Below are 14,080 nucleotides of genomic sequence, written 5' to 3'. Positions count from 1 at the left end.
ATAGTTTCGGGACAAATAGGCTACAGCTGGACAGATAGACGTATTTAACCGAGGTACAGAAGCCTAAAATTCGGTCAAATGTCTCTCGGGTGATGGATAGTTTTCGTATCTTCATAAGTGTCGCACGATATCAGAAAGACGGCAGGACCGACCTGGAATAGAACCGCTGCATACAGAACAACATGGAAATCCATGAAAGAGGCATATCTTCAGCAGTGGACGCATATATTCTGAGAAGAAGAGAGAATTTTAGCGTCGTAAAAGCCTACAAATCTGTGCTTTTAATTCTTTTGAATCTCTACAAAAAATGTTTTCTACTCAACAATAGATGCCGCTACATGTCATAATTGTACTTAAATATTTACATTTAAGAACGACGTTATTGTGACGTTAATGCCGTCGGTCTTACTCCATCATTTTATTAAAACGTATATAGATAAGTTATAACAAATTGTCTATGCATGAACAAAAATAGAGTTGTCACCTTCTATCAAAAATGACATTTTCAATCATTAGTGAACAATTTGCTAATACAGTCATGATATTTTGAATGTATAAATGAAAAAAATTAAATACCCAACCACGACTTCGTAAACATTGTGCCATTTATATTACAACTATAATAATAATCTTGAAACGCTGTGGCTACGTTCAAGAAGTCTAGCTAAAAATTCCGTCACTCTTCCCATCATCCCTGAGAATGTTGGGCTATATTGAAATTAGTTGATGTAGAACTAGCATGTTGACGCTGACAATAAGAGACCGACTGAGAATATCGTTGAGCGCGGCGTGCCTGTTGTGTTCAAAGGCGTCGTGGCGAGGACCTCGGATGGTCGATCACGTCGGCGTCGACATCATTACCGCAGTGGCACCGAGTCGCAGGCAGATTGCAAAGCACTAAGTGTGATATTCGAAGAGAGTTTCAGTGTGTACAGACGGAAGAGCGTGTAACCAGACAGCAGATTCCTTGCTGCTAAGCGTCTGGCGTATGCAAAACCTGTGCTGCGTGATATAAATGTCGGAGCACGGCTGAATTGTGCCATCAATCGCTTTTAACAAGTGTATAATCACGCTATCTTTTACAAATAGAGCAAAATCAATCTTCAGACGAAAAGAAGCGGGAGAAGATGGCGTTAGTGGTGGTTGGGATCAAATCAAACCCACTGGTTTGCTTAGGCTAAGTAATGTAACGTGTACTATGATTTTGTAATCAGTATTGTCCAGGAAAGACTGTGAGTTGAATATCGTTTTTCATTGAAAGCCCTCGTCATACACGATTGAAGGTTCTGATGTACTGTCTCTAGTATTTTGTAGTAGTATATTCATATTCATTCTTTTACCATAGAACAGTAACCATGAGCCTCTAAATAGAATGGTTTAACTGTTTAACTGCAAATTCTATTCTTTAATAAAATTAAACCTAAAGAAGCGCTGGTGGCCTAGCGGTAAGAGCGTGCGACTTGCAATCCGGAGGTCGCGGGTTCAAACCCCGGCTCGTACCAATGAGTTTTTCGGAACTTATGTACGAAATATCATTTGATATTTACCAGTCGCTTTTCGGTGAAGGAAAACATCGTGAGGAAACCGGACTAATCCCAACAAGGCCTAGTTTATCCTCTGGGTTGGAAGGTCTGATGGCAGTCGCTTTCGTAAAAACTAGTGCCTACGCCAAATCTTGGGATTAGTTGTCAAGCGGACCCCAGGCTCCCATGAGCCGTGGCAAATGCCGGGACAACGCGAGGAAGAAGAAGAATAAAATTAAACCTAAAATAAAATTTCAAATGTCCGTACTTATTATGTTTGTTTGAGAGGCAAGGCTGAGCAAGTGTTTTTTTTATATATACTTTGTTTTACCCACTTACTTGATATAATGCTAGGTCTCGTAAAAGGCATCGACTGATCAGTACGCGTCAGACACTAGTTTGGATTTAAGTTTTTATTGAAACATTCGTCGCCAGTGGTTTGTTTTAAGTCCAGCGGGATTTTGTTATATATGCTTTTCATTTCTCATTCTCTGGAAGTGGGCCGTTGTTCTAAAAAGTGTACAGAAAATGATAAGTTTCTGCTTTAGAGCACTGTACTTTTTAAGTTCATCTTTTTGTACGATAAGCAATTAAAATTTGGTTTTAAATGGATTTGTCTCTCTCCATTCCATAAATACCGATATTTTTACCGAAATTGTTAATTGAAAGTACGCTACTGAAGTTTATTATTATTATTATTATTTAAACTTTATACCTACCTACCTATTATTTTAGTTTATACCTACTTAGCAGTATTTTGTGAAATGCACAAGTCTTTTAATTTCCTCAAATATGAAATGAAAATTAAAGTGTTTAACTCGGGTGAAAAGCACCAATTCAAATGGTTGCCTTTCATCTCTTGGCTAACAATATACTATTTATAAATTGTATATACAGATGTCAATCACAAGGAAAAAACAGCATATGGTTATTTATTTAATCTATTGAATCGTCTATCGTACTGGTGTGGGACGCAACGTGTGTCGACACCTTTCCACAGTCCCACATTGGGGCAGCCCGCAATCAGGCCGGCGCTGCGGTTGACCAGGCCCAGATGCTCAAGCGCCGCAAATACTCGGCCTTACTCAAAGTCTATGAGTTTGCGCGGCGCTCTCGGTTGAGACTTTTGGTCCCTGGTCAGCCGACATGAAAGCATTTATGAGGGCACTGTCGGCGCGGCTTGTCGACACAACAGGGGACCCCAGGACTGGCGCGTACCTCTCTAAACGTATCTTCCTTGCGATACAGAGAGGTAACGCCGCCAGTTTCATGGGGTCCATGCCGCAGGCAGATTTATTGGACGGGGTGTTCTCTTTGTAATTGGGTTTTTTTATTATTTTGTAGGTAAGTATATTTTTATTTTTCCTTTGTTATTTTCTACACTTAGTTTCAACTTTAGTATTATTTATTTTTTTATTTAGGTTTTACGTTTTTATTGATTACAAAAGTCTAGCATCATAGAAATAATATTACGCCATTCAATATTATTTATAAACGCGCTGCAAGGCTAAATTAGCTTTTTCATTTACGCTTTACATCCCCTTCGGCCGCGTATGTAACCGGAGTTTTGTAACCAGTTACCTAAGAAGAAAAAATGATCCTCATAGGATACTGGTATCCAAGTGATATATTTTTTTCCTTTCACGTAACCGAGTTACAACCTAGGAAAACTTCCTAATGATTACGAGTAAGTATTTTATATTCCTCGCAGGTAACTGCTTGAAAGATAGGTATGGTATTATCAACCTCTTTTGATATCATGCACTCAACATTCTTTATATAACTGACGTTTTCATAACACCTAGCACGGTACTGCTACAACCTGAATGCACAAACTGAGACAGAATAGTATAGTACTGTTCTGTCTCAGCTTGTGCTGCCTACTATTCTGCCCCGCTGCTCTGCCCTCGTGTGAAACGGGCATAACTTTGCAACTCAAAAATCATGAACTAAGCGTAATACTTTCTGTTGCCCTGGTACTTTTCACACTTTTCTCACCACGATATTCGTCACTTATTCCAGATGTCTTCAATTACAAAAAAAATAATATGGTATAGGTCCTCGGTAAAGCATGGGTCCGGATGACTCATGGTTTCATAAGAGTATTATTTATTCCTTACTGGATACTAGTTACGAACAATCATACAGGTATCAGTAAAGGTAAAAATCCTATTACTTGGATACCAGTATCCTATGAGGATCATTTTTTATTTTTATGTAACTGGTTACAAAACTCCGGTTACATACGCGGCCGAAGGGTTTATTTACATCATAAACAAAAACCTCTTTGACATGCCAAGGTCCCGGGCGCAAGCAAGCTAATGTATACCTAACTTGTAAGTGTCAAGTTTATTTTGACAGTGTCTAATGACAGACGTTTTTAGTTGTCCCTGGCGATGTGGGGCTGTGGGCACGACTGCAGTCAGAACAAGACAAGTCTGCAACGATTTTGATAGCACACGCAGAGCAAGTGTTATTTTTCTACGTCATAATTTCATAGATGTTTGACGTGCCCCTCCCCCGCAAAAATCAGTAGACTGTAACAGGCTTGTTTTGTACAGAAAATTCAGGCAAGGCGTCTCCAATTGTCAAATCCTCCAAGGTTAAAATCGACAATCTAGTCCAAACATCTTAGAAAGGCGTCATCATAGTCTATGAATAAAGCACTAAAAAATAAAAGTGACATTTGTCATTTTATATCGGGTGTCATTTAAAATCATAAATTTATTTACAGAAAATAATTCTAAAAGAAAATCTACCAAACTAATTTACAATAAAAACCATAAATTCCCAAGATTTGATCAGTGTTCCGTCCTATTGACAAGGTTAGTTGACTTTTATTCTACTAAGATTGCATGCGTTTGCTGCTGTTGGCTATAAGTATAGCGGGCTAGCAGACCTGCGATAATTATTATTGTATTTCCAACTGACTTTTAAAAGGAGGAGGCTCTCCATCCGGCTGATTTTATTTAACGAGATAACGACAAACCCAAAAAGATAGAGTTATGATTTTAACAGTTTTTGTGTGCATGTCTTTGATGTGTCTAAAGAATAAATTACTCTTGATGAATTGGAGCTGCTCCTAAAAAACATTACACCGTCAATGTTTACTTATAAGTATTATGATGATAGCTTTATAGTCGTTCGTAAGATATTAGCATGCTGGTATAACCTGTAAAGTACTAATAGCAGAATAAGCAACCAATTGCCACCTACCACGTAAAAACACTATACTTATTCTTTACAAATAAATACTGTAGTTAGGTAGATACTTTGTTAATTATATTCCATATCTGATCATTAGATTTATTTGTTGAAAAAGTGGACCTGTTCTAGTGCTCATTAAGATCGTATAATGATCAACGGAACTCCATAATAAACCAATTTACCTATCCTAGTCATGTTTGGAACAATTGAAATAAGATGCACAAGTATATGTGAGTAATAAATGATTTCAAAGGTATTTTCACTACTCTTAAGTTATTATTATTATTATACTTGTTGTATTCCGAGGTTATAAGCATTATTTGTTATAAGTTAACTATAGTCGAGCACGACGTTCTAATATTTAGAATTAATGGTTTCGTAGCCAAAATGGCAATAAAGATCCATCCGTCCGTCCGTCCGCCCGTTCGTCCGTCCGTCCGTCCGTTCGTTCGTCGGCCGTCCGTCCGTCCGTCCGTTCCCAGCTGTCCGTCCTTTGTCTGTCCGTCCGTCCGTCCGTCGGTCTGTCTGTCTGTTTGTCTATTTGTATGTTAGAGCCATTAGACTAGGAGTGTATATAGGTATAATAATGATAATGACATTTAGGATGTAGGTAGTAAAAACGTATAAGCTACTCTTTTTTACAGAGACAACCAGGCGTACGTCCCGGCCCGTCCGATAGTTTAGTTTAGTTTATTCATATCACATACTTACAGGTTTCATTTTATTAAATTAGCTTAACCGTTATAAAACGATTGTTTAGATACTTATGCAAAGTAAGTTCCAGAAGAAGAAAATGAAAAATGAATTACTAGTTTTGAATTTTGACAAAGTATTTATATAAGCACCAGGTTTGAGTAATGTTACAGCAAGTCGGCAATCTACGACGGCCGCTTAGCTTACGAGTAGTTGCTGGTGATTCTGCCCACAAAACTGCAAATCCCGGGTTCGATTCCCGATAAGGGCATTTATTAGCATGATGAACACGGATATCTTTATTTGTTTATGTAAGCCCATACAAGCTTTTATTTAACTTGCTCTGTTAGTATGTAAGTTTGTTAGTTAGGGTGGGTCAAATCTTGGAAACTAAAATTGACCCACTTCCCGATTCCCGATTAAGCTGAAGATTTGCATACATAATAACATATAAGTCGGGTGACAATGCAATATTATGGTACCATCGAGCTGATCTGATGACGGATACAAGAGGTGGCCATAGAAACTCTGTGATGAAACAACGGAACTATATTGTGTTTGGGGTTTTTAGAATTATCTCGATGAGTATTTAGTTACCTATGGTAAGAAAAGTACAGTCAGCGACAAAGGTTTGTAACTTTGTACCCAAAAAAGATAAAAACTTTTTTTTTTTGGCAAAAACTTACCTATTTATAAAACAGTTTCGTTACTTATATACTGACAGACAACACATACAGCTTAATAAATCGTTGAAGTTAAAACTATGAAATTTAAAACATTACATATATAGTACAAATGGTGTAGAGGTGCCCTAAGGTAGGATTTTCTGAAATTTAACCCTTAAGGGGTAAGAAGGGGCTTAAAGTTATTTAAGTTATCTTTAATTATGTGAGTGTATTTTTCAGTTAAAATATAAGTGATTGTGACTGATAATGTTTTTTATTTTCATAACTGCAAATCTGCTTTTAACTGGCCTGGATATACAAGGAGACAAATCATGAATGGACCAGAGCAACCATGTTGAGCTACCTTCTTATAATAATTAAGAAGTGGAGGGCGATCCTTATTTTAACAGTCGGAAACTTATGCCTGACGAAACCGAGACGTTATATAAAATGCATTTATGGTAAGATATTGTGTATACATAGAAATGTATATTCCCAATTATTTCCAAATCAGTTCTACTGATCTAGTTGCAGTTATATGTAAAGCATTTGTGATACACCAGCGATGGTTATTAGATGGTTTTGAGGTGACATTGTTATAATTGTCGATTTTTTTAAATTTAAACTTAAACTTCTTAAAGACTACACATGCGCAGGCATGTATGTTCGTAACAAGTAAGTCAAAGATATGTAAGCCTATATCTTCTTTAAGTAATTTAAGATCATATGAATTTATCCTCGAAAAGTCTTGATTTTCTCATTATGAAAACGCAACCCACTGAGTGATTAACCTTGATACTTTTTTATTTGTTTTGAAATTCGACCAACATTTGTAATAGTGTCATATGATTAAATAAATGAATAAATTACAAATATACTGATATCCCAAGAAACAGAAAAAATAATCGCATAATATTGCCGAGTTATGTCTGTGGGTTAGCTTAGAGAAGAACCACTAATTACGAGTACATACTCGTATTACCAATACTCTGTCTATGAAGTAGGCGAGCCTGGCTTCGAATCCTCGTACGGGAATTTAATTGATATGTTTTTTGCAAATACCTTGGTAACCTTTTTGTTACGATGTGAGAACTGTTACCTAAAATTAATGTAAGTACTTTTGTCAAGGTAGAAAACTATAGTACAATGGCTACAAATATACATAAATAGTTGGTACCAAATATGAGTCGTGCGTAACAGAAATAAAATATTTTTTATGTCATATTCCCCTATAGGTACTAGGAAACTTTAATGTGTAACTCATCATCCCTTAATGTGTGTGTTTTTTTTTTGCATTGCTTAGACGAAAAGCTCTTCATTAGTTTGGCTACGGCGGTGATCAGGTGTCATCGGAGCGATGTTGTCAAATTGAAACGGAGATAATTTATAATTATATTGGTGACAATATTGGCTTGTTTTTATTTTGTAAGTAGGTGTGTAGTTTTAACCTAAATACTTATTTAAATAATCTTCAGAGTGGTACTGTCAGCATCTATCATAGTGGATAAAACAACGCGCCAAAAGTATCTGCCACCATCGAACACTTTTCCAATATATCTGTACAGTTCGCGTTCAAAAGTATTTTGTCGCAGTTGATTTTTTAGGGTTCCGTACCCAAAGGGTAAAGCGGGACCCTATTACTTAGACTCCGCTGTCCGGCCGTCCGTCCGTCTGTTCGTCCGTCCGTCCGTCTGTCCGTCCGTCCGCCCGTCTGTCCGTCCGTCCGTCCGTCCATCTGTGCGTCCTTCCGTCCGCCCGTCCGTCTGTCCGTCTGTCCGTCCGTCCGTCTGTCCGTCTGTCCGTCCGTCCGTCTGTCCGTCTGTCCGTCCGTGCGTCTGTCTGTCTGTCCGTCCGTCCGTCTGTCACCAGGCTGTATCTCATGAACCGTGATAGTGAGAAAGTTGAAATTTGCACAGATAATGTATTTCTGTTGCCGCTATAGCAACATATACCTACTAAAAAACAAAATTAAATAAATATTTAAGGGGCCTCCCATACAACAAACATATTTTTTTGCCGTTTTATAGATAATTGTACGGAACCCTTCGTAGAGTCCAACCCGCACTTGGCCGGTTTTTTGTGTATAGAGACGTATCTCTTTAGGTTAAGTTATATGTAAAGCATTTGTGATACACCAGCGATGGTTCTTAGATGGTTGTGAGGTGACATTGTTGTAATTATCACTGTTTTTTTTTTAAATTTAAACTTATAGTACTTAGTATTAGCTTCTTAAAGACTACACATGCGTAGGCATGTATGTCCAATGTGTGTATGAATGTATGTAGAATGATAGCTACTTTTGATGCTGACTATACGTATAAGTAGCGGCTGTAGAGTTCGGAACATTTGACTAGGTATATCTAATAAGTGTAATGTTAAATGTAAATCCCTACTAATATTATAAATGCGATTAGTATCTAACTCTGATTCAAATGAAGTTCAATTCAGGGAGTCCTCGGAGATAGGATGTAGGTTAGTTTTATCCTGAAATCCTGTCTACAGGAGATGAGAAGGGGATATTGGATCGCGTACGCAATACATATTTTTAACTAACTACCTCTTAGCCAATTTGAAACATTGCAAAAAAAACCCTTTCATTATAATAAGTACCTAATTATGTTACTAATAAATAAATAAATATTATAGGACATTATTACACAAATTGACTAAGTCCCTCAGTAAGCTCAATAAGGCTTGTGTTGTAGGTACCTAGGCTTGTGTTGTAGGTACTAATTAAGCCTTATTTATATCTATTGATTTTGTATCATAATGTAAAGCGAAGTATTTGCCGTGCACGTAGGTATGTACGAGTATGGAATCATATCGTAAGTATGTATGTGTGTTCGTATATTACATGTGACGAAGATGTTGATATTTGTAAGAAGGATCCCTACAAACTACTTTAAACTGAGACGAAGACTAAGCCTAATTTAAGCCTAAAGGGTCGCTTAGGTTAGAAGTAGGCGGTCCCAGGTTCGAATCCTGGTAAGAAAATATAGATGTTACAATCCACTTACTGCAGCATAGCTAGCAGAATTGAAACTAAGATAACTGTTTGTAGCCTTTTGGATAGAAACCCTGGCTAAGAAAAAAGCGACTCTGGGTTCGAATCCTTGTTAGAAAACTAATTTATATGTGGAGACTTGAGAGGTTTTTATTGGACGTACTTTCGCCACTCTTAGAAATTAAATAAACTTCGTAAATTTAATCAGTGTGAATAAAAAAGTATACATAATATATACTGAATAGGCATTCTTCGCAAACTGAATAGAATTGACCAGAATAGGTTTTTTTACTGATCATGTAAACTTGACAAAGTTATCTTATTAAACACGTCCATATGTTGCTTATGCATGTATGTATGTAGTTGCGCTTTTGATTTAACTCCCGTCTTCCATTACGATGGTACAAAATACAAACGGTAAGCTTTACATAATATGGATACCCGTTATCAAAATTCTAAATAGCCCCACAAGTGGGTTGTACTAATAGCATTTTGCGAGTCGTATTCCAAGTTACAGTGGTATATAGGTATACAAGGAAACAATACCAAAGGTATTAGATGTAAAAAATATATATTAGGGCATTACCTTACAACTTCCTAAAGTGGAGATGAGTTTGTTCTTGTCGATCACACGGTCTCAAGTATCATTGTGTAGGTAATCCATTTCCCGCCCAGGGTCCTAAAGTATAATTGAGTGCTAGTCAAAGTTTAGAACTCAGAATTAAAAAATGTTTCTTTCTCTCGAAAAGGCGTCGCCATTGTTTAATATATATTTCATTTTGTTTTTTTTTTTTTACGATAATCTACACACTTTTACCATTCTTACTAGGTATATATATTATAAATATTATAAATGCGATAATAACTCGTCTCACTCGTCTTGCTTATGGAAAAAATCCAGAAAGCGTTATAGCATATTTGTACCCATCAAAGTTCCTGCTTGGCGTTTTAGGGTTTAATTCCTTAGAGGTGAGGCGTAACTACGGGCTATTGACTACTGTATGTAACGTCTTACGGTGGAACTCGGACTGCCCTGAACTGGTTGCACAGCTCGTACGCCTGTTCGTTCCATTTGTGGCTAAGGCCCAATTTAATTTCCGACCACGAATTCGTCACCTATTAGCGGTGCCTAAAACACGCACTATGTCCCATGGCAAATCACCACTTGTCCGCGCTCTACAATATATCGCGCTCCTCGCATCAGCACCGGAATGTAATGTATTTGCAAGTAGTAGGATGGATATGTGTAAAGAATGTATGAAGTTCTGTGAGACGATGGATAAGCGAGAATCTTCTGTTTTTTATTTTCCTTTCTAGACTGTATCATGTACCTACCTAGTTTGTATAAATACTGTCTATTAAAAATTTCACAGTGTATTAGTTTGCTGTAATGCTGTGTAAATTTTTTGAATCAATAAAATAAAAAATAAACTCTGTGTAAAATTTGGTACGGAGATTGTTTCAGAGCCGGAGAAGGACAACAGGATAGTTTCTATGATTCATCATCATTCTACGTCTACGCGGACGAAGTCGAGGGCAGAAACTAGTACTTAAATAAATGCAATATAAAAAATATTACTTAATTAAGAGGGTAACTAATAATAAATAATAACTAGACTTCGATAGGTACCTAAAACAGTTTTATATTAAATCAGGTTTCGTTGGAGGAAGAGTCCGAATTTTGAGCAACGATGCTATGCGAGAAGTCGCGCAAAACAACGCGAGTTGCGTATCCTGTACTGGAGGCCAAGACCCACGGTGCTGCTGATTTACAAAGTTAGTATATTTTACTCTGCACCCTACCGGCAGATCATTAATAAATTCGAAAGCGAGATAAACAATTGTAATTTACAAGATTCGATAATTAGAGACGCTAGTATTATATCCTAATGGACATCTATCATTTGTAAATATTACTTGTTATATATAATGACCCAAAACTTATATGTACTTGTATGTATATAAACATGATAATTTAAATATATATTGTATAATACTTGCAGTGAAAATTTGTGTAATGATATGCAAACGAAACCAGAGGAATGAAGTGTTCAGCGGAACTGCTCCTGAAAAAAAGATTGCTGTCATAAGGTATGTTTATTAATAAATATGTACATATTGTGGTACCTAATAGGTAATATTACCGTGCTACATCACTCGTTCTCTAATCTCAAAGTCAAATGGACATTCATAATAACGTTTATATAAATCAAATGTTTGCGTTCTTAACATTTCATAACATACTAACGAAATTAAAAATTATTATTAAACAGAAATGTTTGCGAACGATCCATGGGCCGTGAGTTCAAGTCTCACCTAAGGCAGTAATTTTTCTCTTAAGTAACTTTTTAATTTATTAGATACTTTCTTATTAAGTACTTTATTGTGCAACCAGTACTCTTAGCGTCTAAGACGAAGAGGCAGTCTTAGAATTCGGTTCAACTATATGTAGTCGTATGGCGCAAACACATACAATATGTATTTTTATTTTATATTTCATTGAAATAAACGATCCGTTTAATTATATTATGTACTCATAGAGGTAGACATTAATATTTCATAGAAAAAAAAGTTGACCAGCTAAAAATTGGGCCCGAAAATGCGAAAAAGTTATTTTTTTAATTATAAATCAAGATGACAGAATATCCAAGGGTATGCCACGGTTTTAAGATGATTGTTATAAAATCAAGAAAAACAAATATAATGTGATGTACTTGTGTACATATTGTAATAAATAAATGATCGTGGAGATTTACTGAAAGTCTTTCCCGAGGGCCTCCATGACGACACGTTGTGCCCTCCCATTGCGACCAGGCCCACATATATCGACAAGGAGCTGTTTTGCCTTGTGGTACGTAATTACTGATATTTAAATGAATTTGGACTTATTGTGTTTTACGCTGTTGAATTTCGGTAAAGGTCATTGTCGGGAAGTCCATCTATAAGAGAAGACAGTCTGACAAGCTCTTTCGTCGCTTTTAACTCCCTTTAATTTTACACTCACTGAAGCGATCAGGTCTAGCGAGTAGCAGTCTAAAATGATCGCCGACTGCGTTGAGTTTTGCGCATGCCACAGACTGTATTTTTCAGTTTATAATTTATATTATACTACTTACTATGTCGACTTACTACTGTGACTACTTAACCCTTTACCAGGCCAAGGGATATATTTCACCCACATCTTATATCGGTTACCGTAGTCAGGTTTTAACTCCAAACCACCTACAAAATATTTTGTCAATCCCTGAAAATATTATTTTATGATCTTCATTCACAACACGCTTCTAAATTGCGTAATATATCTTTGGCAGCCGTTTAAATTCACTTGAACGCTAATTTCAGTAAACTACGGAGAAATTCGAACACTTTTCATAATTTCTATGAAACAGAAGTACATAGGTCGAACAATTTTTTGATATTTTGTAGATTTTGAGTGTTGAAAGCTAATGTAATCGGAAACATTGCTAAATATTCATGCATTATTGTGTATGACCAGAATTAGGGTGTGGGTTGACATTATCCCATGGCCTTATTAGAGTTTAACTGTGTGGGAGCTATATTTCCCATGGCCCGGTAAATTGTCTTGTCATGTCATAAAAACTCACGTAAGTAAGTGATTTTTTTTCAGTGATTGATATAATGTTTCGTAGGAGATTTGGAGTTAAACCTTGACTATTATAACCGATATAAGATGTGGGTGGAATATATCCCTTGGCCTGATCAAGAATATAATAAGACAAAATCTAGTATGACAGTTCATTACTTAGACAGGCGATGGGATAACCTTAACCCACATTTTTATTTCTGGTTTAAAGGAAGATCTCCGACGTTCATAAATACATTTTTTACAAGGCGTTCAATACGGTTGCAACAGCATATAAAGTACGTATTAAGACACGCTGGTTCTTCGGGGCCTGGTAAAGGGTTAATAAAAAAAAACACAAATCAAAATATTTAATAATATGATTTGATTTGTTCCCAAAGTTGTAGGTATTATGACTGTGTGTTACTTTATTTTATGTAGGTACGTATTGTATGTGTTTGTGTACATGGTTGAAAATAAATAATTTGAAATTAAAATATTTAGAGAGCACTAAATTTGAAACGCTTGTTTCATGTATAAAAAATAAATTAAGTAGGGTGACTGCTATAGTTATTGGCCACTACATAGGAATTGGCCACTCATAACAATAAGACTTCAATTGGCTTCTTTCTTCCTGATTTGTTAGGAGTGGCCAATAACTATAGCAGTCACCCTAGGTAAGCGTAACCAAAACTAAAACGCACAATTTCTTTTTCAGAGATGCGGGTATCTACTTTCAATATGTGTGACCAGCCTATAAGATCGAACCTGAAGCAAACAAGACAATGTACCCTTAAATGTATTAGTATAAGTTTGCCTATTTATTATTAATTCTCCATATTGCCTAATAAAACAACTATATTGTGCATTAGAAGACAGTATCATCCGGACATGGTATATCAGAATGTTACGTTCTGTGGATATACTCTGTTCTAATGCACAGACATTTTTATTGTGTGATTAATTCATGGGATCCATAAATTGAGACTATGACGATTGCCCATGGTATGTGTTTAGTAGTAGTAGTAGTAAGAAAAGCATTCCTTTTTACCAATTAGAGAAAGGCCCTTTTTTCTTGTATCGTCCTGATATATATTATGTCAACCTTAAACTTGTATGTAGTATTAAAGTCACTTCTAGGGTACTTTTGAGGGTTTAATTCTACTTACTTACATATATGACATGACAATAGGTTTAGTGGAAGAAATAAGATGTAGACGAGTGCATGCTATAATAGCGTAAATTAAGTATCTATAAGTATTACTCCTTAAGTATTAGACCTATATAGATGAGCCTTTCAGCTTTTTTTGGACAACATTTGTAACACTTGATGAGGTTATTGTAAATTTTTTTTCCTTTGCTACTATCTACTCAGGTTGCATTTTTTTGTGATCCAAGCTTGCCT

The 14,080-nt window shown here is 36.2% G+C and overlaps 1 long non-coding RNA gene across 1 annotated transcript; it reads left to right on the top strand.

Annotated features, from left to right (window-relative positions):
* Nucleotides 1–1,981: 1,981 nt before the first annotated feature.
* Nucleotides 1,982–11,057, top strand: LOC133516157 (uncharacterized). Its single transcript, XR_009799183.1, has 3 exons — nt 1,982–4,348; nt 6,411–6,549; nt 10,748–11,057. It is a non-coding gene; the product is annotated as an uncharacterized LOC133516157 (long non-coding RNA).
* Nucleotides 11,058–14,080: the final 3,023 nt, after the last annotated feature.

This window comes from Cydia pomonella, chromosome 3 (assembly GCF_033807575.1).
Source record: "Cydia pomonella isolate Wapato2018A chromosome 3, ilCydPomo1, whole genome shotgun sequence".
NCBI classification, from domain to species: Eukaryota; Metazoa; Arthropoda; class Insecta; order Lepidoptera; family Tortricidae; genus Cydia; species Cydia pomonella.
This window is presented reverse-complemented; position numbering and strand designations above follow the sequence as displayed.